The sequence below is a fragment of the Phacochoerus africanus genome, chromosome 2, assembly GCF_016906955.1.
Source record: "Phacochoerus africanus isolate WHEZ1 chromosome 2, ROS_Pafr_v1, whole genome shotgun sequence".
NCBI lineage: Eukaryota > Metazoa > Chordata > Mammalia > Artiodactyla > Suidae > Phacochoerus > Phacochoerus africanus.
This window is the reverse complement of record NC_062545.1, coordinates 154,927,021-154,954,823: the sequence shown is the minus strand read 5'-3', so window position 1 is coordinate 154,954,823 and position 27,803 is coordinate 154,927,021. Positions and strand designations below refer to the sequence as shown.

Sequence of the window (27,803 nt, the reverse complement as noted above, 5' to 3'; positions counted from 1 at the left end):
CAGAATTTATTTTCAGAACTAGAACAACTTTGGGAGGAAAAGTGGCACTATTCACATTTCACATTTGTGCCAAAACAAGAGATATAACCTGGTACTGTTCTGGACAGACTGGGACTACAGTGACACTAGTCATTGGGAAACTCTATAAGGAGAAATTTGGGAAGACGCTGCAGTGACTTCATTCCAGAGAAGAGGCACATGGGATGGGTGGGGAGGAGCAGACCTAGGACCACTGTATTAGTTCCCTATGGCTGCAACAAAGTGCCACAAACTGGGTGCTTTACATAAGAGCAATATATCCTCTCCTGGTTCTGGAGGCTGGAAGTATCAAAGCTGGGTGTATATAGGGCCACACCCTCTCTGAGGGCCGCTGGGGAGTATGCTTCCTTGCCTCTTCCAGCTCCAGGTGTTGGCAGAAGTCCTGGAAATCCATGGCTTGTAGACACATCGCTGCTGCTATCTCTGCCTTCCTGGGGTTCTCCCTTTACTGACTCCTCCCTCTGCATGCCTGTCTCTGTGTCTCTTCCTCTCTTAAAAGGGCAAAAATCATATCAGATTAGGGGCCCACGCTACTCCAGCATGCTCTCATACCAATTTAACTACATCTACAAAGACTCCACATTCAAACTAGGTCCCATTCTGAGGTTCTGGGAAGGACATGAATCTTTAGGGGACACTCTTCAACCCTATACAAGTACCAAACAGGGAACTCTGAATGAGTAGGGAATCTCTCCTCTAAGGCAGGAAGGCAGGAGGCAGCAGAAAGGCTGTGGGAAGGTGAGAGGGATGTGGAGTGTGTGGAATCGTGCTTACTTGGGCAGCTTTCTCTTAGGGGCCCAGAGGGTGCTTTTAGTACCGAGGTGGTACTTGCAATAGGGCGAGGTTGGAAAGCTGCCCACCATATCCCCATGCTGCTTCTATCCAATTGTCTCAAGTCTAAGCTCCTCTCTTCTTCTTGCGGAAGGAGGGGAGATGTTTAATCCTAGAAATCAAACCACGCTTGAAGCTGGGACATGACAGGTCCTGTCATGACTCAGCTAGTTTCAACTCTGTCGGTTGGGCAAGTCATATGATTTCTCAGAGTCGGCTTCCTCCTTCATAAAATGAGGATGTTGAGGATCATCTAGAAAGGTCCTTCTGGCTTTATAAGCAATGACTTTAGGAGGAAGAGGTAGAACTATGCTCCTCTGTCCCATCACCATATTTGAGCAAATTTATCCATCAGACAGTGTTGTCCACAGCCAAGAAGTGTTGGAATCCATCAGGCATGGAGATTTTAAGGGTATATTTAGCCACTAGTATGTCTACACTAAGTTGTTGTGTTATTCATATTGTTATCACTGTATTTTAATTTAGCGGTCAAAAGCTAATTTTTGGACTCAGGGAGACCTAGGTCTGAATTCCAGCTCTACCCTATAGTAGCTGTGTGACTTTGGGAAAGTTATTTACTGTTTATACACAAGAAGCCTCATCTGTAATGTGAAGTTGATGATAATACTGACCTTGGGAACAGATTATTGTTAAAACAGATAAAATATACCCTCCCCAATTTACATGACTTGCCTGTAAAATATACATTACGTAGTCATAGTATATGGACCAAGTACTGAGTTAAATGGTTTTGTGCGTGATCTCACTCAATCTTTATAACTACTTAGTATAGTTAATATCAAAATATCAAACCCCCTCCCCAACTCCCACTCTTCAAAATAACTGAAGTTACAACCAAGAAGATTGGTTGAGGTCACACAACTATATGAATGGTCAAAGCCAGACCAGCTATGCTGGACTCAGAAGCCCAGCCCTTGAACCTGTCTCCTGGAAGTCAGCTCAGCCCATTGCTAGCTTAGTGTTCCTCAGCCCTACTGCACAGCCCCCAGCCTCTGACCTTCTCTCTAGATAAGGAGACACCAGTGCCCCGATACTCCAGTCTACCCCATGTCTTCTCCTTCTGAAGGAGCTTAAAACAAGTGCGGTGGGTTGAAAAGTTGGCTTCTTTTCTAATTACTACTTACTATTATCACCAAATTCTCTGACCATTCTTTCAGTCAATATTCACTGTTACTAGATATTTGAGAATTGCCCTGTTGCTATTAAACCAGGTAAGGGGTTAGTAATGAATTCAAGCAAGAATTGAAGATGACAGAGGACTGGTGAATCACATATAACAAATGACTTCAATTTTATATATACAATTCATACATACCAATTAAATCAACTGACAACCCAATTTTTAAAGTGTTAATCTAGATTTTGTGTTTAGATGAGAATTGTATGTATGTCCACATTTATAAAAATTAAGATTACTTGAAATTTTTTTAAACTAATAGCTTTGTTGAGGTGTAATTCAGATATAAATTGAACTTTAACATTTTTTCCAAGTCTTGTTTCCTTTTTAAAAGGTCACTGCTATTCAAGAAATACAACTTTAAGTGAACAATAATTCTTAATTTAGACTTTAGTGATACTTACCTGTAATTATTTTTCATCAGAAGAGGACGCGAATTTTCCTATGGCTTCTCATTGACAAAGGTCCAATCTGTTGTTACTGCTATATGCTAGTAACACAGCTCAGTCAACTTCCAAAGAAATGAGTCAAGTTACCAACACACAACTTCACATCACACTACCTTGGAACTGGGTGGCACAAACAGCGGTCAACTAAGATTTTTGTATAAAACCCCACTAACAAGGACTAATGGAAAAGCATATGGCCTGAAACAAGGAATAAGTTTTCTCTTAAAAAGCACACTTTACGGTTAAGCTAGAAAAGGTGTGGGGAAAGACTTCCCCTCATCGATGCGTGCATGCCAGGCTGTCCCTGTCCCTCCCTACGAGCTGGGACCAGATGGGGTCACCGTGCTAGGTGAGCGGACCTCGGCCGCGTTGGGGTAGCCTCCCAGCCACATGGACAAGGGCAGAGCCGGTACCAGGGGGTCCAGAATATTTTCCTTTCTGCGTCAGCCTGGACCACCGGGGAGGGGAGGTTGAAAAGACAGAACCGACACCAGAAAGGCTGCCGGCTCAACTGACACCAGCCGGACGATGCCCAGACTCTGACTCCGGCGCGGGACCGGCCCCCGCCCCCCGGCCCCGCCCCCGAGCGCCCCCGCCCCCGCTGGCCAGCCCCCGCGCGGACGCCCGCCTGCGCCGCGGGCCGAGTGGTGGGCGCGGAGCGGCCGGCTCCGCTCCTGCGCTCCGGCTCCCGCTCGGGCTGGCGCCGCCGCGCGCCCCTCCTGGAGAAGGAGGAGGAGGAAGGAGGCGGGAGGAGGAGTTGCGGGAGAGGAGGGCCGAGCGCGGCAGTCGCGCCGGCGCTGGGCGAGGAGCGCAGCGGGCCGCTGCCGGGTGAGCGTCTGCGGAGCCGAGTCGGAGGCTGGGTCGGGGCTCGGCTTTTCGCTCCCAATCCTCGGGGCCCGGGGGAGCGGCCTCGAGGGCGCCTCTGCCCCTCAGGCCGGCGGGGGCGGGTCCGGCGCGGGCTGGGCCGCGGGTCGGGTCGGCGCGAGGCCCTGCGCGCCACGGCGGGTCCACGGGCGGGGGCCGGGCGGGCGGGGATAGGCGTCCGGGAAGCCGGGCTGGGGAGCCGGCCGGGCAGGGCCGAGGCCTGCTTCCGCCGGGCGCCGGCCCGACCCCTCGGCCTCCCGGCCTCCTGCGCGCCGGGCCCGGGCCGCCGCCTTTGTTGCCCGCAGCCCTCCGGGGAGAGGCCGGGGCTCGGAGAGGCCTGGGGCGGTGGCGCGGGGCCTGCGCGCTCCACACACAGTCGGCCGCGCTGGGAACCCCTCGGTTCGGCGGCCGAAGGGTGGCCTGGGAGGCCCAGGCCGCGTCGGCGCCGCCGCCCCCGGGGGGCGCCTTGGGTCGGGATCCGGGTCTGTTCCGCGCGTGGAGGCGCCCCTGGACTTGCGCGGATGTAGGGCTCCGGGAGGGTCAAACCGCCCTCGGTGCCGAGACGGGCCTGAATCTTCAATTTGCTTCAGGTGTTGGCAACTTCGGGGCCCCATTGTGGCCCATCCTGTGTCGGAACTGTTGACAATTGTCAGTGGCTGATCCTGGCACAGAACTTGGAACGTGTGCAGTCGTCTGTAAGCCAACTTAGCATGTAGTCGCATCCCATCCCCACTTTTTGGGATTCAGGGCCAGGTAGGATTATGTGGCGGAACTCAGGCTTCCGGTAGTGAAACCTATAACGTTGAATTCAGTTCAGCCAATGTTTGTTGAAAACGACTACCCGGGAAAATGATGATACTTTACTGTGTGTGGGTGATGGAGAACTAAGTGATCACAATTATCACGTGAATGAGACACAAAACGTTTCTCAAATACGTTCTTTATGGACTGTGCCCCTTGGAATAAAGATATATTTGTAATCAAACAAAAGTAAATTGCCATCCACTTCAAGATGAAATGTCTGAGTTGTTCGCACCCACAGAGGTGTACGTTTATCTTGACTTTTTTTGGTTAACAACTATCACAACATGAAATCTATTTCGCTTACTCTAATGAATGAATTTTACATGGACTGTTTAGTGCTGTGGAGAATCAGTGTTATTTAAAACCATGAATGGCGTTGTTTATCAAGTTTCACAGAGAAAACCTGAACATTAGCCCGTGATACATTACGTGCTTTCTTCTTTCTCAGTCTTGCATCACTAGCATGGATATACTGTTTCATATTCTGCTCTAACAGAATATGTGGCCTTTGGTTCCCACTTTGCCCCTAATGTTTTCTTGTTGCCTTTGGGAAGGCTGACCCACCTGACCCTGGACTTAACTAGGATTCTTATAAGCACTCACCTGGGTTTTGGCAAGTGCTTTCCACTGATCTGGGTGGGATCACCCAGATTATTTACCTGAACCTTTACCCTTTTTAGACTCTCTTCAGCAGCTCTTTTGAAACATTTTTCCTTTTTTTCTTCTTTTGTTCTTTACCTCCTGGATTGGCGGGAAGTACCTGCACTGCCCCTTGCCCTTCTTTTAGTGGAAAGATGAGCAGGCCTTAAAGATAGTCTCTGTAGGACCCAGGGGCACACTCCTGAGTGTCACCTGGCACTCTCCCCTTGTAACACCTTGCAGGGAGTGGCAGCATAGGGGTTTGGTGCCATTGACCTGGGCTGCAACCAACCTGGGCTGTGCCTTGACCTGGGAGGCAACTCAGCTGTACTGACTGGACTCCTGATCATTTCATGGTCCTGAATATGCCTTTTTTCCTTTTTTTTTTTTCTTTTTACTTTTTAGGGCTGTACCTGCGGCCTATGGAGGTTCCTGGGCTACGGGGCTAATCCTAGCTGCAGCTGCCAGCCTACTCCACCGATACAGCAACAGTATCCAAGATGCGTCTGTGATCTACACTGCAGCTCACTTAGCTCATGGCAATGCCGGATCCTAAACCCACTGAGTGAGGCCAGGGAGTGGACCCGCATCCTCATGGATACTAGTTGGGTTTGTAACCCACTGAGCCACATCGGAACTTTTATTGGCCCTCTTTTTAAGGAGCAGAAATGCATCCTAAGACTGTCTTATTAGGTGATTTTACTCTTCAGAGAAAACTCTGGTAGTTTTCTCCATGTGGTCCGTTTTCAGGAAATGTTTGTGTCACTGATATTTTTTATCTTGCTCTTAGAAGTAATTGTGTGATCCTATTTAAAAGTCATAATATACTCCAAAAAATGGAACTGTTATTCCCGTTTCTGAATTTGTGGCAGTTACAGTTATCCGCTCGAAGTATACACCCATGCAAAATGGGTCGATGTATAGACAGAAACACACACGTTGAAGTATTTATACAAGTTAGTTATAATCTCATGTAACTGCTGGTTGTGTATGTGTAGTAATTAATAAGGGTAGGTAGGTAAATGACCTCGAGTTAAAAAGATCATCTTTTGCTATTTTCTGTTTGTTGCATATTTTATGGGAAATGAAAATTGTCTATTTCAGTTCTCTATCCTCATCCCTAACCTCTTCCAGTTGTGGAAATGGCACCTGTGGTGTCTGGTACTTTTATAAAATTATTCCTTTTGCAGGGGAGAAATTTTATAATATTAGTATATGTCAGTAAAGGGGGAAACTTTCTTATATGACTACTTTGATTGAAAAAGTTGTCCGGGGTAGTAAAAGAGAAACAGCAGTGGGGCATGTTTTAAAGTTTATTGAGAGTGAAATTGTCAGTAGTATTTTGGTGGTTAATTTATTATGTCTCACAGCTTGTTGGTTTAGCTGGTAAGTAGGGAGGGCTTTTGCACTGAAGGCACATTTTGCCTTAAACTGACTTCAGGGTCGTCTTTGATAATTCATACAAACATTACATTTTACTTTGTTGTGACATTTGTTTTGGGTGATTCTTGGTCTTGTGGATGTTTCAAAAATAGCAGGTAAAGTCATTTAAGATTTCAGTTCTCCCTTCACATTGGAGAATGTTTTGGAGGTGTTAGATCTTTAAGGGAAGAGTGTACATAATTGGCTTTGTGACCTTGAACACATTGTATGTCCCTTAAATGGGGTTAAGGTGGGAGTAATAATCCATCTGAGGAAGTTACTGTGAGCACATACATATTTTGTTGAAAATGAAATCTAAACTCTTTACCATTGACCACAAGACTTCTGCCTGGTTCTTCAGTTCATCTTCTCTCTGCCTTAGCACGAAGTTATTCTCTAACCTTTCTGTTCCTCCATATTCTAAGCCTCTTCTGGCTTCCTCACCTTTGACATGGTGGTTCCATTTGCGTGGACCACACTTGAGTGTCTCTTCCTGTGATTGGTTCATTCTCAGGTCTTACTGCCAGGGTCACTGTATCAGAGATGCCTCCCCGACTACCCTTCCTTATAATTCCTTCCGTAATCTCATTGTATCAGTTCATATGTTTCTGTTACATCATTTATTACCTAGTTGCTTGCTGAGGCTATGGTCTGTGGTCTTTCTCCTTTTGTCTTCCTAACACATCTCATGGAGCCTGACCACTGAGTAGGGACCTGGTGTACAGAAAACACTTGTAGTTTTTACATTGTAATCTACACATTAAAGGCAAAGATGTGCTTGCCTAGATCTTAAACATGTATTAGTTTTTTTGTGCTTCTTACTTATCTCTTGCTGGGGTTATCTGCTCAGCTGAATGAATCATAGCACCAGTAAGACCAAAGTTCTTGCAGCTCCATGGCCCAAATGGCCCCACCCAAGGCTCTACCTCTGCTTGTGGAGCTGTGATGCGTGTTGGAACTCACTCACATACCCATCTGACTGATCATGAAGCTCACAGGCATTGATCACTTCTGGAAGTATGGTTACCTAGAGTGTGTAGAGAGTAACCGCCCCAAAGCACATTTCCCTTGATGTTGGCACACATCTTACTTAATAAGGTAAAACCCCAGCTCTCTGGAACTGCTGGCCTCCCCAGTTATCTGATGGCAGAGTTAAGCAGGCAGGAGTTAGACTAGCCAGAGGCCTGGGTGACTGAAACTACTGCCAGTAAAGGCAGTCTCTCATAGGGTTGCGGATCTAGGTTGAATTTCAGCACTGTGATAGGTAGGTTTTTAAAATAAACTCAAAGTCTTATTTGTGTTATCTGTAAAATAGTATTAATAGGTATGAAAGTTAAATGAGGTAACACATGTAAACGTTTGAGATCAGTACCTGGAATATAACAGGGGTTAACAGTAATAATTAGTTTAAAATGTACCATGATCCATTAGAAGGAGTGTTCTGGTTAATTCTGGTTAGTCAGCAACATTTGTATAAGACTTGGATTTACACAGTTTCCATCGTGGCTTAGCAGAAACGAGTAAGACTGAACCATGAGGTTGTGAGTTCGATCCCTGCCCTCGCTCACTGGGTTAAGGATCCGGCGTTGCCATGAGCTGTGATGTGGGTCACAGATATGGCTCAGATCTGGCATTGCTGTGGCTGTGGCGTAGGCCAGCAACTGTAGCTCCTAGTAGACCCCTAGCCTGGGAACCTCCATATGCTGAGAGCGTGGCCCTAAAAAGCAAAAAAAAAAAAAAAAATTGGATTTTCTTGTTGAGGAAGCCCTGTGTGGGGAAAGGGTGTGAGACCCAAGAGACATAAAAAGTGGAAATAGAAAAAGGAGGATGGGAGTCTGCAGAAAGTCTTGCTGGTGCAGCTGCTTCTCGAATCGAGGGGGTTACACACAGCTGCAGTGTGAGCAGTGGTGGGTTCATTCGGCTGGGTCACTGTGGGCAATGGGGGGGAAGTCTAGGTGTGTGTGGCCCTTGCAGGGCCTTGTCCTGCTGTCATAATGTTAACAGGCATCATGCTGAAATGTTTTCTTAAAATTATTGAAAGGTCATCACACTTGGAGACTATGTTTAGGGAGCGGTGGCTGTCCCATTGTTCCTGGGACCAGACTCTTGAGTAGGAGAGAAGAAGGAAAGAAGAAAGACTGAATCTCTGAAGGCCTGGGAGACCATCAGTTATCCGAGCATCAGTAAACCCTGAAGGCGTCACCACGCTGTCCTGAAATCTTCCCACAGGTAAATGCATTCTTGTGAAGAAGCGTTTGTGTATATACAGTGGTTTAGTGACAGCATGAGATTATATTTAGTGTACATTTGTGTTTAAAATATCTCTTAAGGCAGAAGAATATATGGCTTATCAGATAAGATTTCTTTCAAAAACAATTTTCAGAGTTTAGTGTTACTCTCTAGAACTATTTAGAAAAGATATATTCAGCAGGTTGTCTAGATCACCTATTATTTGATGCTCCTTATGGTTGTGCTTGTAGTGATAGATATTATTCTGGCAATGCCAGTAACACATTGGATGGTGGAAGCAGCAGGTTTAATGCACTTTAAAAAGTAGGATGAATTCTTACTGGTAGACTTGGTATTTTGTATGATTTTTTCTTTTATTTTGATGTTTATAATGATGAAGGTGTTTGTTATTAAAGCTGAGTTTTGGTTTTAAAGGAAATATCATCATCCCTCTGACAGTAGTCATTTCTGTCTGTTGACATTGCTTTTTAAAGTAACAAAACATATATTTAGGGAATAACATTATTGCCAAATATCACAGATTGTCAGAATATGTAAGCTTATACCAAGCATAGAATTGAATTAGGATCTTAGTGGTTTTTTTTTTTTTTACATTTACAGAATTATAAGGAGCTTTTTGATAGTTGAGCAGCTTCATTCTTAAGCAGATGATGAGGAAATTTAGTCTAAGAGAGGTTATGTAATTTGCCCAGAGTCACATACCATGGTGCTAACAGGTTTCAGAATGCACCTCTTCTTGCCATTGATGCAAGATGTTTTTATTTACTTCTGGTAGCCAGGGAGTTTGGATTTGTGTCTTCCTGGAAGATGTCACAGATGAACAGCTAACTCTTGGAGGGTATTTGGGAAGAGCTGTAGATGACAAGGACAGTGTCCCAGACACTGAACAACAGGAGCTGTGCCATCAACCCAGAGATTATTTTCTCCTCTCTCCTAAGTGGGCTTATCTGCTTTCTGTTTCTTGATTCACTTCCTTGATTTGATGGAACTCATCCTCCTATAACTTCCTAGCAAGGTGATGGAGGAGATATGTGTGTGTGTGTGTGTGTATGTATGTGTTTGACACCTTGCATGTCAGAAAATGTCTGTGTTCTTAATATTTGTAGTCTGGCTGTGTATAGAATTCTAGGTTACTATTTTAGTTAGCATAGACTAGATTATGCTGCAGTGGCAGTTTAACTCAGAAATCTGAGTGCATAAATAAATGCTTATTTCTTGTTCTCAGCAAGTCTTCTGTGGGCTTGGGAATCTTCCTGCAGCTCCGCATCATGGCTCAGGTTTATCCCAGAAGATACAAAAGAGAGCTGGCAGGTCATAAGCTGGCACTTAAATACTTGGCCTAGAAGTGACACATGTTGCTTTTGCTCAGGGTCCACTGGCTAGAACCAGTCACATAAACTTGTGAGGATGCGGAGAGATGTGGAAGTGCTCTGTGAGAGTTGTTGATTGCAGGTGTGTGTGGGATTGAAAGCAGATTTCCTCCTGGAATGTAGAGGACATTGTTCCACTAACTTCCATCTTTCAGTGTTGCCACTGTGTCAGTTGCCACCTCTTTCCCAAGAAAAGAAAAGAACCTTTTTATGTAAGTTTTTTCTCTTTCTGGAAGCTTTATTGTATCTTTCTGTTATCTCTTAAATTTTAAAATTTGACCATGATGTGCCTGATTGTTGTTTTTTCCTTCTTTGTGTGTACTGAGTGTTCCATGGATCCTTTCAGCCTGAGACTTATGTTCCTCACTTCTGGGGGAAGTTTAAGATTTTCTGTTATATTTTTTCCCCTTCATTTTTTTCTTTTCCTGACTAAATGACTAAAGCACTTCTTTTTTTTTTTTTTTTTTTTTGCGCCACACTTGCGGCGTATGGAAGTTCCCAGGCTGTGGGTTAAATCGGAGCTATGGCCGCCAGCCTATGCCAGAGCCACAGCAATGCCAGATATGAGCGGTCTCTGTGACCTATACTGCAGCGCACAGCAACACCGGATCCTTAACCCACTGAGTGAGCAAGGGATTGAATCCGCAACCTCATGGTTACTAGTCAGATTCGTTTTGGCTGTGCCACAATAGTAACTCCCTAAAGCTCTTGCTTATAGGATATTGGACCTCCTGGATTGATACATTAATTTTTTAATTTTTTCTCAAAATTTTAAGTCTGTTTATCTTTTTGGGGGGAGGGTTTTCTCAATTTATTTTTATTTTGGCTTTGGGGACTTTTTTTTTTTTCTTTAGGGCCACACCATGGCATATGGAGGTTCCCAGGCTAGGAGTCGAATCAGAGCTGTAAGCCATTGGCCTATACTACAGCAATGCCAGATCTGAGCCGCTTCTGTGACCTACACCTCAGCTCAAGGCAATGCCAGATCCTTAACCCACTGAGTGAGGTCAGGGATTGAACCTGCATCCTCATGGATACTAGTCAGATTCATTTCCACTGAGCCACAATGGGAACTCCTTAGCTGTGGGGATTTTTGTCTTCTAACTATTCTACCTCTGCTTTTTAATAAATAGCATCTGACTCTTGTTTCAAGTTTGTGATATTTTTTCTTAGTCTTATTTTTGTTGTCCTCCTTTCCAATAGGCTTAGATTTTAGGGTTAACATTGCTGTCATCTGCTGTCATTTGCTTTCCAATTTTCATTGTCCTTGTGGTTTTTGTGTGAGTGTGTGGATATAAAGAAGTATATGTTTCATCAGAAGCTCAGTCCAAGTTTTTTGTTCTTTTTAATAGTTTTTGTTTTGCTAGCAGCAGTGAATGTTAAAGGTTTTTCTTTGGGGGAAACCTAAATCTCATTTTTCTTTAAATAAAGGCTTTCAGTGTGTTTTCAGTTAGTACTGTCATGAAGTGACACCTGTGTCACTGAACTATGTATAACTTAATTTATAAAATACCTACTGATCTACAATGAGTAGCATGAATTATTTTAAGTTAGATCTTTTTTTGTTTGTTTTAAGGCTGCACTCATGGCATATGGAGGTTCCCAGACTAGGGGTCCAATTGGAGCTGTAGCCACTGGCCTACACCAGAGCCACAGCAACTTGGGATCTGAGCTGCAGCTGTGACGGACACTGCAGCTCATGGCAACGCCACATCCTTAACACACTGAAAGAGGCCAGGGATCGAACCCATGTCCTCATGAGTGTTACTTGGGTTCGTTAACTGCTGAGCCATGATGGGAACTCCACTTAAGTTAGATCATTTTAAGAGCATCAAGAGATCCCCTGTTTGGCAGCCTATAATAAGTGATTAGTTTTGAGAAGTTATTATTTTACAATGGGTATAACCTTTTCCATTTTATAAGATTTTTATTCTCTGTTATTCATTTGAATAATTATTGCCATATGGGATTACTAATGATTGATAAATGAGGTTTACATTCACTTTAATACACATTTAATAAATCTTACATGGATTACTTCTTTGTATCCCAAAGCTGCTATTCATTATTTGGGTATACTTATATAAAATGAGGAAAAGATTATTTTAACTAAAAGCTCTTATTTAACACACATTGAATGAAAATTCTCATGTTCTATGCAAAAACATTTGAATATGTAATTGACTATTTTTTTAAAAATTAGAGAAAAATGTTTATTTCATTTTAGGGCTGGGCCTGTGATATATGGAAGTTCCCAGGCTAGGGGTCAAATTGGAGCTGCAGCTGTTGGCCTGCACCACAGCCACACCAGATACAAGCCGCATCTTTGACCTGCACCACAGTGCACAGCAACGCCGGATCCTTAACTCGCTGAGCAAAACCAGGGATCAAACTGTCATGGGTACTAGTCAGATTCATTACTCCTGAGCCACAGTGGGAACTCCTACCCTACATTTTTTGTATTAAGCCCAGAGGGGGAGTTGAATCACTTGAAAATTTATTAGAGATTTTGTTGTAATCCTAAATTCATTCTTAATTTTAAGTTATTTGCAACTTTTAAGTCCATTTTCTTGATTTGATTATCTTTAAATGTCTCTATCTACCTTTGTATTCATGCAGATATTCATATTGCTTTCTGTGAGCTTACTGTGTGAAAATCCAGAGGCTCTAAAAGAAGTCAAAGCAATTCTATTACATTTATTGTGTTTCAGTTACTGAGTGAAGAGTTAGAGACTTTACCCTGCTCTTGAGCTATTCAGTTAGCCAGGAACAGTTTCATGGTTGCTTCCAGAAGATGGGAGCCTCCTGGGTCAGAGATGAAAGACTTTACTTCTCAGGATTGTAACAGTAGCCAGAATGTTGGCATCTGATGCCCAGTTCCCTGAGCACCCGCGCATGTCAGAAAAAGACTGGGGGCCAGGAGTGGCAAAGGAGAAAGCAAGGAAACAAATTAGGAGGCTGTTGCAGTGATGCAGATGAGGTAGGGCAGTATCTTGGCCCAGTGTGATGATTGGACCCCAAAGGGATTGGCTTCTGCGTATATTTTGAAAATAGGGATTGGGATTTTGTGACCTATTGGATATGGAGTGAGAGAAAGAGAGGAGTCACAGATGCTTCTCAAGGTTTGGATCTGAGCAGTTGGGAGAATGGAGGAGCCATAAGTGAAAGTGGGGAAGTCTGCAAGTAGAGCAGCTTTGAGGGTGGAATGGGAAAAATCCAGAGTTTAGTTTTGGACAGATTATGTTTAGCATGACAGTGAAGTCGCAAAGTTAAGAAGGGAGTTGACTCTAACTGGGCTAAATAAAGAGAAGTTTGGGAGTGGATGACACACCAGTGTTATTTCATGCATGAGAGTGAGTGACATTGCCAAGGGACATGAATGTAGATGGAGAAGAAATGACCAAAATCTGAGTATTGGGTGCTCCAGCCTTAAGAGATTAGAGGCAGAGTGGTCAGTGGAGGAGTGATCAGCTGTGTCAGATGCTGCTGGTGAAGCGCGTTAAGAGCTGGTCTGAGAGCTGATGCAGGATTTGAGATGGATTAGTGACCTTGCCAAGGGCAGTTTGTGTATAATGGTGCTGCAACAGGTCTCTGGTATGGGTTTATGAGAAAACAGGTGGAGGGAATCAAGTATGCATGATTCTTCCAAGGTGTTTTGCTGTAGGGAGGTTAAAGACAGACCATACATGGTGAAGAAAGTTGGGTCAAGTCAAGTATGTTTGTATATATGAGAAGCTATGTTTTTAGGAGCAATCCAGTACAGGGAACTTGTAGGAGAAGGAGATCAGGTATGTAAGGAGAGGGGCCCTTTAGAAAGGTGTGTGGATCTATATAGGAAAAGGATGGGTGTGAGAGTTGAAAGTGTTCTTCTGAACTTCTTAATGTTCTCACGGAAATAGGAGGCTGGGCCATCAGTGGGGATTGAAGATGAGGCAGTGGTGTTAGAGGTAAGAGGAAGGATGTGACATGGTTGGCAGGGACAGTGAGAGATGGCTAGATCAGTGGAAGGTGGATTGGTTTTCAGGTGGCATCCTGGCTCTACCTGGGTTCATGGTGATGGCTGTGAAGTGAGACCAGCCAGGGTGGTCATGTGCTTCCCCAGCCACATTTTCTGTAAGGGTGCAGGTGCAGCGTAGGCAGTCTGATTTAAACTGTGTTGTGGTTTTGACAAGAGTTTTTCAGAGTGAGAGTGGGGGAAGGGAACTGAGGGTATATGCAGCGAATGACTGTGATTAATGGTGGAACATTAGCTGATTAAGGAGGGAAGAGAGGGTCATTGAAGAGCTGGTAGGGTTATTACTTTCATCATTTAAACTTCGAATATTTCAGTCCAGACTATATATACACCAAATAAAATGTAATGTCACTTTTGCAAAAAGTTATTTTAGGTGGGCTGAGAAGAAGGAGGCTCTCTAGGAGTTCCCGTTGTGGCGCAGTGGTTAACGAATCTGACTAGGAACCATGAGGTTTCGGGTTCAATTCCCGGCCTTGCTCAGTGGGTAAAGGATCCGGCGTTGCCATGAGCTGTGGTGTAGGTCACAGACGTGGCTTAGATCTGGCATTGCTGTGGCTATGGTGTAGGCTGGTGGCTACAGCTCTGATTTGACCCCTAGCCTGGGAACTCCATGTGCCGCAGGAGCGGCCCTAGAAAAGGCAAAAAGACAAAAAAAAAAAAAGAAGAAGAAGAAGGAGGTTCTCTAATAAAACAAAAGTCATGCAGTATTCTTATCTCTTGATTTATCTTTTTTGTTTGGTGGTCATGGTATGTCTGAAAACCAAAAAAGGCCTTGCATTTTGCTCTAACCTGATGGATTTACTCAGTCATTCCCTTTTAAAAAGTATCTTAAGAACAGTCTTACAGCCTTTGTTCTTATAAAAACACTCCGTATTTATTATAGAATATTTTGCAAACAAGGTATCGAAAATAATATTTACAAAGTTTGCTGCCATCCACTTGACAGTCATGTTGTATTTCTTTCTGGTCTGATTTTCCTCCCTATTCTTTATACATAATTGAGGCCACATTTTACATAAGATTTTGTTTCCTGTGTTTTTGCACTTAACAAATGAACAATATGAACTTTCCCCCATGTTATTTATAACTGTATAAATATCAATTTTAGTGGTTCCCTAAAGTTCCATTGTGTAGATGTGCAAGAATTTTGTTAAAGTTCTCATAATGTTGGAAATTAGAATGTTTCTTATTTTTAAGATTTCAATTTATTTTTTGATCACATATGATAATGCAAGGGTCATTGTTATGCTTTGGTTTCATATTCAAGATTTATAAAAACAGCATTATTGGGTCAAAGAGTATGAATATTTTTAAGAGTTGCATATAGCTAAGTGACTTCTTACAACTATATTAAGATATTTTCAAGTAATATTATGATTTAGAAAATCTTTACTGATTTGACTTGTGAAAAATCCCTACTAATTTGTATTTCCTTGATTCTTACGAGGGTCAATATTTTCTGTGAATGTGTTGAGCCAATTGATTATCCCTGTAAAAAAATGTAAATTAATCCCTACCACACACATCAATCAGTACTAACCAAGTATTAACCAAGGACTTACATGCAAAAAAGCAAAGCTTTCAGTAGTACTTTTTTATAGGATTTCTTAGGACAGTAGAAGCTGCCTATCAAAAGAAGGTTTAAAAATTTGACAAAAATAAAATACAAAACTTCACTTCCTCAAGACACCACAAAAAGAATAAAAAGTCAAGACACAAGTACTATAGAAAGTACTTTTCACAAAGTACTTATAGAAAAAAGAAAATAGATAATCTATATAAACTAAGGAGTGATTTCTAGGGGTTTGCAATGTATCTGCCTTGTTATAAATCTTTGTGTTCTGTGTATTTATAGTCATGTACTTTAATCATTTTTCCTCTAATAAGAAAAAAAGAAAAAATGCTGTTTAAAAGCCAACCCATTTTATGTTGCTTCCAGGAATGTAGGATGTTCCAGTTTCTTTACATTCTTGCTGCAGCCAGGTGCTGTCCTCTGGTGGGTGTGTAGTACTGTTTCCTTCGGTTTTCATTTACCTTGTCCTCCTGGCCAGTTTCATGTGCTTATTAGCTCTTTGTATATCTTTTTGGGTAAAAGGTCTTATTTAAGTCTTTTGCCCATGTAAAAATAGGTTATTTGCTACTTCAGTTTTAAGAGTTCTTTATATATCTGTTCCAGGTAGAAATCTTTTATCATCAGATATATAGTATTCAAATATTCCCTCCCAGTCTGTGACTTGTCTTTTCTCTTAATAATGTGTTTTGGAACACAAAAGCTGATAATTTTAATGGAGTCCCATTGTTCGGTGGTTTTTATAAATAAGCTTCTCAGTTGTATGCTGTTTATTTCCAGAGTGCTGAAATGGTGGCTTTTGACGGTGGCTAAGCTTCATAGTTGCTTTTTGCTGAGAGGATTTACCAGCCTCTCTTTCCATCACGCCAGAATTGAGTCCCCCTTGGTGTTTACTTTTTTAATTCCAATTTTCAGATGAGGAAACTGAGACATGGATGCCCAGGGTTTTCCTAATGGGGAGTGGTGGCCGTGATTTGAACTCGGGCAAGGTGGCTGCAGAGTCTGTGCCCAGAATCTCTGGCTCTGTCTTCCCAGGCTCCATATTGTGTTACCACAGTAGATAAGGTGACACATCATCAGAAACTGCCAGCAGTCAGCTCTTGTGTCTATTGCTTGGCGACTTCCTTTGTGACTTTGGGCCAGTTGTTAAATATTCTAAGGTTTAGCTTACTCTTCTATAAATGGAGATAGAGGACCTTCCAAATAGAGTTCCTGTAAGGATTCAGGAAGATTCATGTGCATTTTTTAGTAAGTGGTACTCTCCGAGTGGGGGTGGTTGTGGCGGTATTAGTGGCAGAAGTCGTTTAATAGCAGATGTAATAGGAGTAGTGACAGGAAACCTCCTTTCTTCCTCTTGGTGTGAGTTAGGTCCCTCTGAATGATGGTAGCATCCTAAGTATGTTTCTTTTACAACCTTTCTGCAGATGTTTGCTTACTTACGTTCTGTACTAAAATCTAAGGGCCTGAAGGGTGAAGACTTTATCTTTCATCCCTATGTTTTTACTGTGGCTTGCAGCTATCTCCTTATACTGTTCAAGGAAGTGCAATGTCTTGCAGCGTCAAGACAACTTTGTGAGCTGGAGTGTAAATACTGTAGAAGAGGGAGGCAAAGAGATGAACATAGTTAAGGAAATTTATGGTGCTTGTAGTGAATGATGAGAACTGTTTGTGTAAGCTGAACTCAGGATACCAAGGTGCTGGGTACCAGGGCTTTGGCTTTTGAAGTTGTTCATTTCTGGTTTTCATAGGGAGCAGAGCCACTGGAAGACTGAGTTGTGAATAGGGAAGCAAAAGACTGAAATAAGAGACTGAGGTTCTTGGGATGAGGCAAGATGCCAAGAGGAAGACTGCATTAGGAGATTAGAAACCAGGGAGAATTGGGAACAGTTTAAGAAGATTGGGAGATGGATGAAGAAGGAAGGCTGCTGAGACCTTTGACCCCGAGGGAATCAGAGCTCTGCTTTTCATGACACCAGGTGGTTGACAACACAGAGACAACCGTCTTTTACCTAGACTACAGATTTTTTTTTTTTTTGTTAAGGGGAGGAGGGTTGTTCTATAGTAAAGCCTACTGAACAGTTACAGGAGGGTCTATTGTAGAAAACATACATCTACTTGTCTGTAGGGCTTCCTGATTCCTTTTCCTATTCACTAGAAGTGTAATCACTGATATTTGGATAGTCATTTACTATACATATTTAGGCATATAAATGAATACATAAATGGTATTGTGTTTGCATTTTGTAGCTTGCTTTTTTTCAACAATATATCTTGGATCCCCTTATGTAATATTCCATTGTATTGATGGATTATAATTTATTAAACTAGTCCACTGATTTTTAAATTTGTATTTATTTCTTTATGCACCCATAGCATATGGAAGTTCCTGGGCCAGGGATTGAATCCAAGCTACAGCTATGGCAACACCAGATCCTTAACCCACTGCATGACAATGGGAACTCCCAGTCCACTGATTTTTAGTGTGTATTTTTATTGCTGTTCACTGATATCTAGATTAATTCCACTTTTTTACCAAGATGAATTATGCAGTAAATATCTTGTGTAGTGATTAAGTTGGCTTATTTTATAGAATCAGTTATGTGATCTTAGGCAAGTGCTTTATTCTCTGCCTCACCTTCCCCATTTATACAAGGAATATCACTCTTGTTACTACTGCCATTAGCTAGAACCTGTGTAACTTATGTGTGGTAGACATTTTTTTTTAAGGACATCACATTTATGAATACGTTTAAACCTCACAGCTAACTTGTGTGATTGATATTGTTATTTCTGAGATCACACAACTGATAAAAGGTGAAGCTGGAATATATATATGTATGTATATAAGTATATATGTATGTATATAAACTCATGCATTCTGGTTCCAGATGAGTCCTTCCTGTTGAGTTACACTTCATTGTGCATAGTACTGAACTTTCAGGGTTATGAGGATTAAATGAGATGCAAAGCCTGGCACATATTAGGATAATATGTGGCCTGTATTACCAATAGTAGGTCATTACTAGGTAAATGATCTAGTAATATGAGGTTTTGGTTTTTATTTTATTCTGTAAAGAACATAATTTTCCATATGTCCTTGTTTTTGGCAGGAATATATATCCAAAAGACCAATTCCTAATAAATAGCATAATTACTTGGTTAAAGCATATGTGAATTTTAAAATTTTGATAAATATTTTCAAATAATCCTTCACAAATGAGAACCAATTTATACTTTAACGATTAGTTATCAGTGCTAGTCTCTCATACTCATACTCTTGCCAATTCTGTTAGTGATTTAGTTTTTTCAGATTCATAATTGAAAGGTTATTTTGTTTGTTTGCCTTTTAATTTTGTGTCCATACCTGCAGCATATGTAAATTTCTGGGCCAGGAATTAAATCAGAGCCACAGCCACCACCCACGACAATGCCAGATCCTTTAACCCACTGCACTGGGCTAGGAATTGAATGCACTTCTCCACATCAACCTGAGCTGCTGCAGTAATTCTTAACTCACTGCACCATGGCGGAACTCCATAGGTGAAAGATATAGGATCTTGGGGGTTTTTTTTGAATTTTATTTTTAGTGCATTTTTAAATTGATATATGGTTTACATGTAGTGAAATTCACCCTTTATAGTAAGTATATGGTCTGTTGAGTTTATACAAATGCGTTCAGTCATGTAACCACCACCACAATTACAATGTAGAACTATTCCCATCACACCCCAGTTCCTTTAATTTCTTTGTGGTGAATGAATTGAAAATCTCCTCATGTGTGAATTGGCCACTTGTATTTGCTTTCTCCCTCTCTTGATTGCTTGATTGCTCTCTTGCTTGTTTTCTTGGCTTATCTTCCATTATTCTTTTTATGTAATTTCTTCCTTTATATATTTCACCCATTTGTTTATAAGATTGTATGCCTTTCTCTTATGACTTCTAAGAGCATGTTCTGTGTTACAAAAATTAATTCTTTGTCATATGTGTTTGCAGTTTTACTCCAGTTTGTTTTTTGGCTTTATGTCATTTTCTTGGCTATCCAGAAATTTATAAATTTTATATTGCTACATTTGTTGATCTTTTCCTTTATGGATTCAAGGTCTTATGTTTTGTATGAAAAGGTTTCTTGCAGTGCAAGTTTTTAAAAAAATTTTTCTTCAACTGTATTTTTGTTTGGTTATTTGATCCTTTTGGAATTTATTTCTAATAAGAAACAATTAAAAATCTTGCTTTTCCCACCATTCCCAAATGGCTTTCCAACCTGCCCTCATCATTTCCTTAATAACCCATCTTTCCTTCAGTAGTTCAACCTGTTTCCTTTGTCACCTGCTCTTTTCCTGTGTGTCTTGGTCTCCTTCTTGACTTTCCAGACTTTTCCCCTCCAGGTTTAAGCTCTCTCACAGTGGGTTCTAATATCCCGTGGAGCTCATTCTCCCTCATTTGTGCTTTAGAATTTTCCTGACTGTTTTCATTGTTTACACGTCAGAGTTAACTTCAATATCATTTTGTTTCTTGCAGAGACATCATGATGTTTTTATGGGATCTTGAATTAACATTGTGACATAATCGAATTGTTCTATTGAAGAATAGATGTGTCTTTCTATATTTTTTTTTGTCTTTTTGCTATCTCTTTGGGCCGCTCCCGTGGCATATGGAGGTTCCCAGGCTAGGGGTCGAATCCGAGCTGTAGCCCCTGGCCTATGCCAGAGCCACAGCAACGCAGGATCCGAGCCGCGTCTGCAACCTACACCACACTCACTGCAACACCAGATCCTTAACCCACTGAGGGAGGCCAGGGATCAAACCTGCCACCTCATGGTTCCTGGTTAGATTCATTAACCACTGAGCCATGACGGGAACTCCTCTTTCTATGTATTTAGATCTCTTATGATCCTCTGAGGAGTTCAGTTTTTCACAAAGTTCTGGACATTTTAAAAATTAATTTCATCTTTAAAAAAACTATTATAAGTAGAATCAAGTCTCTTATATTTTCTTGACCGTTTTTAAAGAATGCAGAATTACTGTTGCATTACATATGCATTTCATAAGCAATTACTTGATTGAGTGTTCTTTTCTTTTTTCCCCCTAATACTTTTTCGGCTGCATCTGTTCTATTTCTAGGTATTTATTCTACCATGTCACTTGTAAGTAATGACAATTTGTTTTTTCCTTCCAATATTTATACTTATTAATCAGTCTTGTCTAATTAATAGCTAATATGTTAAAAATAATATGAATTAATAGTATTGATAATTGGCATTCTTACTGCCTGCTTTTAGCATTTTTTCTTTATTCACTGTGGCTTGTAGTTTTGTTAAATGTATGGTGTTAAATGTCCATCTATTTCTATTTTACAAAGATTTTGGGGGGGGCAGGAGTCAAGAATTGATGTTATTTTTCAAAAAATTTTTTTATTTATAGCTGTAATAATGATTTTGCTCTTTGAACTATGGTAAATTAATAAATTTACAAATATACAGCCATGCTAGCAATCCTGGGATGTACCTTATCTAGTTGCATTGTTTCCCCCCAGTGCTCCCAATGTTTGCTGATATTTAAGGTTTCTGTTTCAGTATTCAGAAGTGAAATCGGTGTTTTAGTTTTTTAAGATTTGTTGTCTTTGTCCAGTTGTGGTATCAATGTCTTTTCGATTCAAAAATAAATTTGGGAGCATTTTTTTTCCCTGTATGCCCTGAAGTACTTTAGCGAGTATTAGACATATATCTTTAGTGACTTGTCACTTTTTCTTCCCAAGAGGGAGAGAGGGCCTTAGTATTCTTGGATGACTTTCACAGGTTCTTTGACAACTTATTATCCTCTTTTGGATTCCTACCTCTCTGATGCAAATTTTGGTAATATATATTTGCCATTAAGTTACCCATCTCATCTTACTTGCAAGTTAATCTTCATAGCATTTCAAAGTACTCTTACATAGTTTGATTTCTCATAGATCCATAATTACCTAATTTTATGCAAATACATTTCCCTTTTTTTTCTTAAAGTTTTATTCTAACACTACCATACCCATTTGTTTCTGTATGTTTCTTTCTTTTCATGGCCACACTTGCAGCGTATGGAAGTTCCTGGGCCAGGGATCCAATTGGAGCTGCAGCTGCAGTCCTATGCCACAGCCACGGCAACACTGGATCCAAGCTGCATCTGCAACCTACACTGCAGCTTGTAACAGCTCTGATTCGGTAACCCACTGAGTGAGGCCAGGGATTGAACCTGCATCCTCATGGAGACCTATGTCAGGTCCTTAACCTGATGAACCACAATGGGAACTCCCTCCCTTTTTTCTTAATTATGACAGCCAGTTGTTATTAGCATATGCCTTTTTTCATTCTTTTCTGTTAGATGATTTTTTTTCCCCAAAAACAATTGGGATTGGTATTTATCAGTTAATTGAAAAACTGCACTGAATATGTACTCATGTGCTTTTAAACATTTTATTTTAAATTTAAAAAAGTAAATATGTATTCTCTCATTCAATTTCAAGTGTAGGACTGGTGTCTTTTCTTTAAATATCCAGTGGCTAAACTCAGTCAATTTTAATTATGTCATCTCTGTCCTTACATAATGCATTATCTGTGATTTCCAGTTTGGCACTTTTTTAAGCAGAATTAGAGGTTAACAACATTTGCAAAGCAGTCTTTTTACAAAAGCCTAGTTTTTCGGTTTTTTTTTTTTTTTTTTGAAGTTAAGTTTTTATAGTCCTTGAGAGAGGTTTTGCTTATACTGACTTCCACAGAATATTTTTTAGTGAACTGCATTTATTTCATGTTTCCAAATCAGTTAAAATTTTTTGGAGAAAGAACTTAAAAAAAAAAAAAAAAGGCTATAAATTCTAAGAAGTTTGGATGAGGATCAGCAATGCCCAGAAACTATTTCAGGTACTTGGTTCTAACAGGTGACAAAGTGGTAAGTATCCTAATCTCAAGTAGAATACAAGTAAGAACAGTTAAGTGGATAGAATAAGAAAATCACAGGAATGCTGAAGAAGAGAGTTGGGAAGGGGAAATTTTATATTTTGAAACTTTATGAGATGGACACTAAAACTGTCTTTTTATGTAACACATGATTGGATTTTAAAAACAAAATCTCGGAGTTCCCATCGTGGTTCAGTGGAAACAAATCCAACTAGGAACCATGAAGTTGCAGGTTCGATCCCTGGCCTTGCTCAGTGGGTTAAGGATCCGGCCTTGCCGTGAGCTGTGGTGTGTAGGTCACAAATGTGGCTTGGATCTTGCATTGCTGTGGCTGTGGTATAGACCAGCAGTTGTAGTTCTGATTCGGCCCCTAGCCTGGGAACCTACATATGCCACGAGTGCGGCCCTAAAAGCAAAAAACAAAACAAAAAAACAAATCTGAAAGTCTTTTTCTTCTAATGATTGGGTTTATCTCATTCATATTTTTGGCATAACAAATACTGGGACCTAAGTTCCATCATATCTCATATTATATTGGCCATTGACTTTTTATCTTACGTTGTCTATTTCTTTCCATCCTTCCTACTGCTCCCTTTACTTAAAGACTTTAGTATTTGTTTTTTATTTTTCCTTATTTACAAAGGTCATGGCAGGTAGTGAACTGACAGATTCAGGAGCAGTGGAGTAGAATCCAGGGAATCGAACTGGAAGGGCATGAGTCATGGCACACTCAGAGACTGGCTTGGGATACAGTCTCTGAAGAGACTGAAGAGAGATATTAACAACAGGGAACCTTCTATCTTGCTGACTTTTTATGTGAATGATTTGCTTACATTAAAGGTCTTTGTCTTTGTTATTTTAAACCTTCTTCACAGATAGTTTAAGCTATCCATTCTCAAAGTATGGTCTGTGGATCCTCTTTCATAATAAGGATAAAACATTATTTGCTTTTTTTCACCGTATTGCCTTTTTTTGGCTAAGACATGCAATGGCTTGATGTGGGATCTCAGTTCCCAGACCAGAGATTGAACTTGGGCCACAGTGGTGAAAGTGCCAAGCCCTAACCACTAGACCACCAGGGGACTCTCTGTATTGCCATTTTTGCTAAGGGTGCAAAAGCAGTGTAAATAAAATTGATTGTGCCTTGCCATGAACAAGGCAGCAACATCAGCTGATAATAGTATTCAACTTTCTTAGTAGTAGTAGTTCTTCACTTCCAAGCGCTTGTGGTTAGAAGAAAATTCTAGTTATATTTAAGAATGTCACTGATGAAGCTATAAAAATTATTAATTTTATTAAATTTTGACCTTGAGTACATACACATCTTTTCAAAATCATTATGATGAGGTGTTCCCTGTTGGTTCAGCAGGCTAAGTATCCTGCATTGTCACCCCCATGGCCTGGGTTCAGTACCTGGCTGGGGAACTTTCTCATGCCACAAGTGTAGCTAAAAATAAATAAATAAATAAGTAAATAAAATCAGAATACTTTAAAAAAAATTTTATGATGAAATGGAAGTGTGAAGGAAGCACTTTCTACCACAAACTAAAGAAGGTGTCTCTAGTGAGGCCTTGTGCAATTGTTTGAGCTGCTACCGGAACTAACAGCTTTTTCATGAAACACCACTTTTACCTAAAAGAGCAAACGGTGATCAATCAACTTGAGTGTTTAATAGATATTTTCTCAATAATGATCAAATAAACCTTTCACGTCACTGACTATTGTTGCCCATGTTAAATTCAAGCTTTCACGCAAAAATTAGAACTGTGGAAAACATCCATCTACCACTGTTGGCTTAACTGCTTCCAAATACTTAAAGACATTTCTGATGAGATCAGTAGGTGATATAAAATGTAATTTTTTGATATTATGTAATGAAATAATACATGTGTTAAATCATGCATATATAAAAGATTCATTCAAAATGTAACCTAGATCAGTGGATTTGACTGTAATAGAATAAAAAAAAATCTTGATACAGTTGCAGATTTCTTTGCACTAATAACTTTTTAAGAAACCGTCACTTGATTTTGTTCTAGTATCACAAGAAGACTATCCACTGTTATATGAAAAGGTTATTAAGTAAAATTTCCTCCCTTTTCCAGTTTTATATCTGTAGGAGTTTGGATTTTCTTCTTACACTTCAACCAAAACAACATGTTGTAACAGATTGAATGCAAATGCAGATGAGAATCCGGTTGTCTTAAATCAGACAGAAAAAAAGATTTATAATAGTGTAAAACAGTGCTACTTTTCTCATTGAATTTTGATTGTTTGGCCAAGTGTATTTTTCTTGAAAAGTTATTTATGTTAACATATAAGGAGTAAATTGTCATTTTAAAATGAACTAATTTTTTAAATTTCACTTTTAATTTCTAATAGGGATTGAATGTAACAGAGTAAAAAAAAATCCCAATATGGTTTCAGATTTCCCAGTGCAATGAAATTTTAAGAAACTATTTCAGTAAATATAGCTCACATAGATAAAGCTTTTAGTGGTCTTCAATACTTTTTAAAAGGATAAAGTGGCCCAAAGACCAGAAAGTATGGGAACCACTGACTTAAACGCTAGTATGACTAATGGAGCAGTTTGTTATAGGGGAAAAAGGTGAGCTTTGGCATCAGAAGCCAGGTTCAAATTCTGGATCTGCTATTTTTCCTAGTGGTGAATTAACTTCTTTGGGGAAATTCTAATCTCTCTGAGACCCAGTTTTCTCGTATGTAAAATGGCAATAACAAAACTATTTTGTTTGTTGAAGGTTAAGTAGTTGTTTTTTGATGTTGTCTTTAAAGTTTTTTCATTAGGTATTATAATGGCAGGCATGAGTACCCCCAGTAGTTCCTTAAAAAATAGGTTGTGAAATTATTTGAAGATGTTTTCTTCTGCCCATACAGATAAAGTATTCATGTCTAAAACTTTCCCTTGAACCTTTATACATATTTTCAACTCTATGTGTAAACTTCAAATTTTACAATTAGAAAAGCAGTGAAACTAATTCAGAACATTTACTTAGGCATGATGAGACAGATGGTAATCCTATAAAAAGATGGCATATATTTTTGGAAGTGCAAACAGAAAAACAGATACTCTTAAAAATTCCAGAGTAATCTTTGCCTAGAAAATGAAGGGAAGAGATGGAAGACCATATGGCCTAATAGAACTTTTTGTAATTTCTGATGTTTAGGATTGAATTGTCTTTGTTTAATGTTATTATTAAGTTGCATGTGGATTGGTACTTGAAAAAATACTTAACAAGTAGATAATTACCAAGTACTTTTACTGTGGTTACCAATCCTGTTTTCTATGAAGTGGATGTGATCACGGGGAGCAGGACTGTTTGAATCCCAGGTTTAGTAAGGGTAATTTAAATGTGACCTTTAGCACCTCAAAGTCAGTTTCTGATTCTGCTTTTGAGGCAGTCGTATAGATCAGCATTAAGTCATTGTGGACCAATGTTCTCTTTCATTTTTCTTTGTTATTTATTCAACAGGTATTTATTGAGTGCCTTTTTTTGGACCAGATACAAGCTAGGTGGTGGGATAAAATATTGAGAAAAAAATTGACATTCTCCGCTTTTGTGTACATTATAGTCTGTAGGGGTGATAGCTATTCATCAAATAATTACACAAAGAGATGTAAGGTACATCCCAGATGGAAATTCTAGGCTGGAGAGATATTCAGTATTCCGGGATCCTTTAATCAAGGGATTTACCCTAGTTGGGAAGAGCGAGGTCTGTTCCCTGAGAAGGTGTTGGATGAGCTGATGTGTGAAGGAATTAATCAAAAAGGAGAATGAAAAAGAGTTCATATCAAAGGGGCAGTATGTTAAAAAGTTCTGTGTTGAGTGAGAATATGAATATGAATGTTCAGGGTGAATCACCAAAACCAGCTAGGCTGTGTAGGACCTTACTGACCATGTTAAGGAGTTCTGTAACTTTCCTTAATAAAGGTAAAATATTGCTTGAGGTGGGGAGAGAGGTGAAAGTGGGCAGGGTATCTGGTCACCATACCTGATTAGGTTTGCATGTCTAAAATTTATTTACTCATAATCACTGAGCACCTCCTGTGCTCTTGGTATGGTCCTAGACAATTAGAACATATCAGTGAATAAAGCAGAGTTAATATCCCTGCTTTTTTTTTTTTTTTTTGTCTTGTTAGGGCCACACCCATGGCATATGGAGGTTCCCAGGCTAGGGATCAAATCAGAGCTGTAGCTGCTGGCCTATGCCACATCCACAGCAACTTGCCATCTGACCTGCGTCTCTGACCTACACCACAGCTCACGGCAACGCCAGATCCTTAACCCACTGTGCAAGGCCAAGGATTGAACCCGCAACCTCATGGTTCCTAGTTGGATTCATTTACGCTGTGCCATGACGGGAACACCCCTGCCTTTTTAAAGCTTATGTTCTTTAAAGAGGGGAAGAGTGACAAAAACATAGTAAGACATTTCTGTTGTATGCCAGGGAAAATTAATGCACATGATAAGAGATAAGAGGTTTCCTGTTGCAGTCTAAATGGCATGGTCAGGGCAGGTCTCATTGAGAAAATGGCAGTTGTAAAGACTTGGAAGTGAGGGGGCTGGTCCTTTGTGTTTGCAGCCAGCACCAAGGCCCTAAATGGCAGCGTGTTTTTAGTATTCTCAGAGCATCATGGAGGCAAGTAGAGAGGGCAAGGAAAGAATGGTATAGTCACATCCTGTGTGGCCTTACAGTCCACTGTAAAGACTTATGTTTTTTACTGAGTGAAATGAAAAGCGCTTTCCAGTTTTACTCTTCCTGCAGTTTGGTGATTGGATTGAAGGAAGACCAGAGTGGATGTGGCAGGAGATAATGCTGTTGCCTTACAGGCTGCCCAGGTCCTGCAGTGTATTCTTTCTTATTCGGGCCTATTTTCTACATCATGTTCTGCATTTTTCTTCATCTTCTGGACCTTCTTTTCAGAACTTACCTAATTATGGATCCCCAAAGCTTGGGCTTATAGAATGTGGCATGTGCTCCACGTGTTTTCCATCCAAACTGGGGATAAGTCTGTGTGTGTTCCTAGCTGCATTAGCTATGTGTACACACCTACACACATTTCTAGTGACTAGTATAGCCATAGCTGGTGGACCCAATAGGTTTGCAACTACAACTGGTTCCTGCCAGGTATCATATTTTAACCAAGTAATAACTTCTAATTGAAGTTGAATGTTATTTAATTTAATGTTACTAAGATTATTTCGCTGAACTCGGGCATATTCTATGAAGAATTACTTGCAAATGGAAATTAGATATGAATAAAACCTTTATATGCAGTTGATTCATGTTTGAATCTCTCTAGTGCTTACGTGCTGAATTTGAACTCTCTCAACCCATCCGTTTTTAGAAAAATCCAAGGTGGTAACCTGCTGGGGAAGCTTGAGTAATCCTCCCCTAAAGCT

At 40.5% G+C, this 27,803-nt stretch overlaps 1 protein-coding gene across 4 annotated transcripts in view; it reads left to right on the top strand.

Moving 5' to 3' along the window:
• Window positions 1-3,132: 3,132 nt before the first annotated feature.
• Window positions 3,133-27,803, top strand: part of SOCS6 (suppressor of cytokine signaling 6) — a 39,587-nt gene continuing 14,916 nt past the window's right edge. The window contains exons 1-2 of one of the 4 annotated variants that reach the window (XM_047766969.1): window positions 3,133-3,345; window positions 8,288-8,475. The gene's annotated coding sequence lies outside the window, so the exon portion shown is untranslated. Of the gene's footprint in view, window positions 3,346-3,561; window positions 4,135-8,287; window positions 8,476-27,803 lie in introns of those variants that run through there. The other 3 variants (XM_047766971.1, XM_047766970.1, XM_047766972.1) reach the window with 3 other exon arrangements.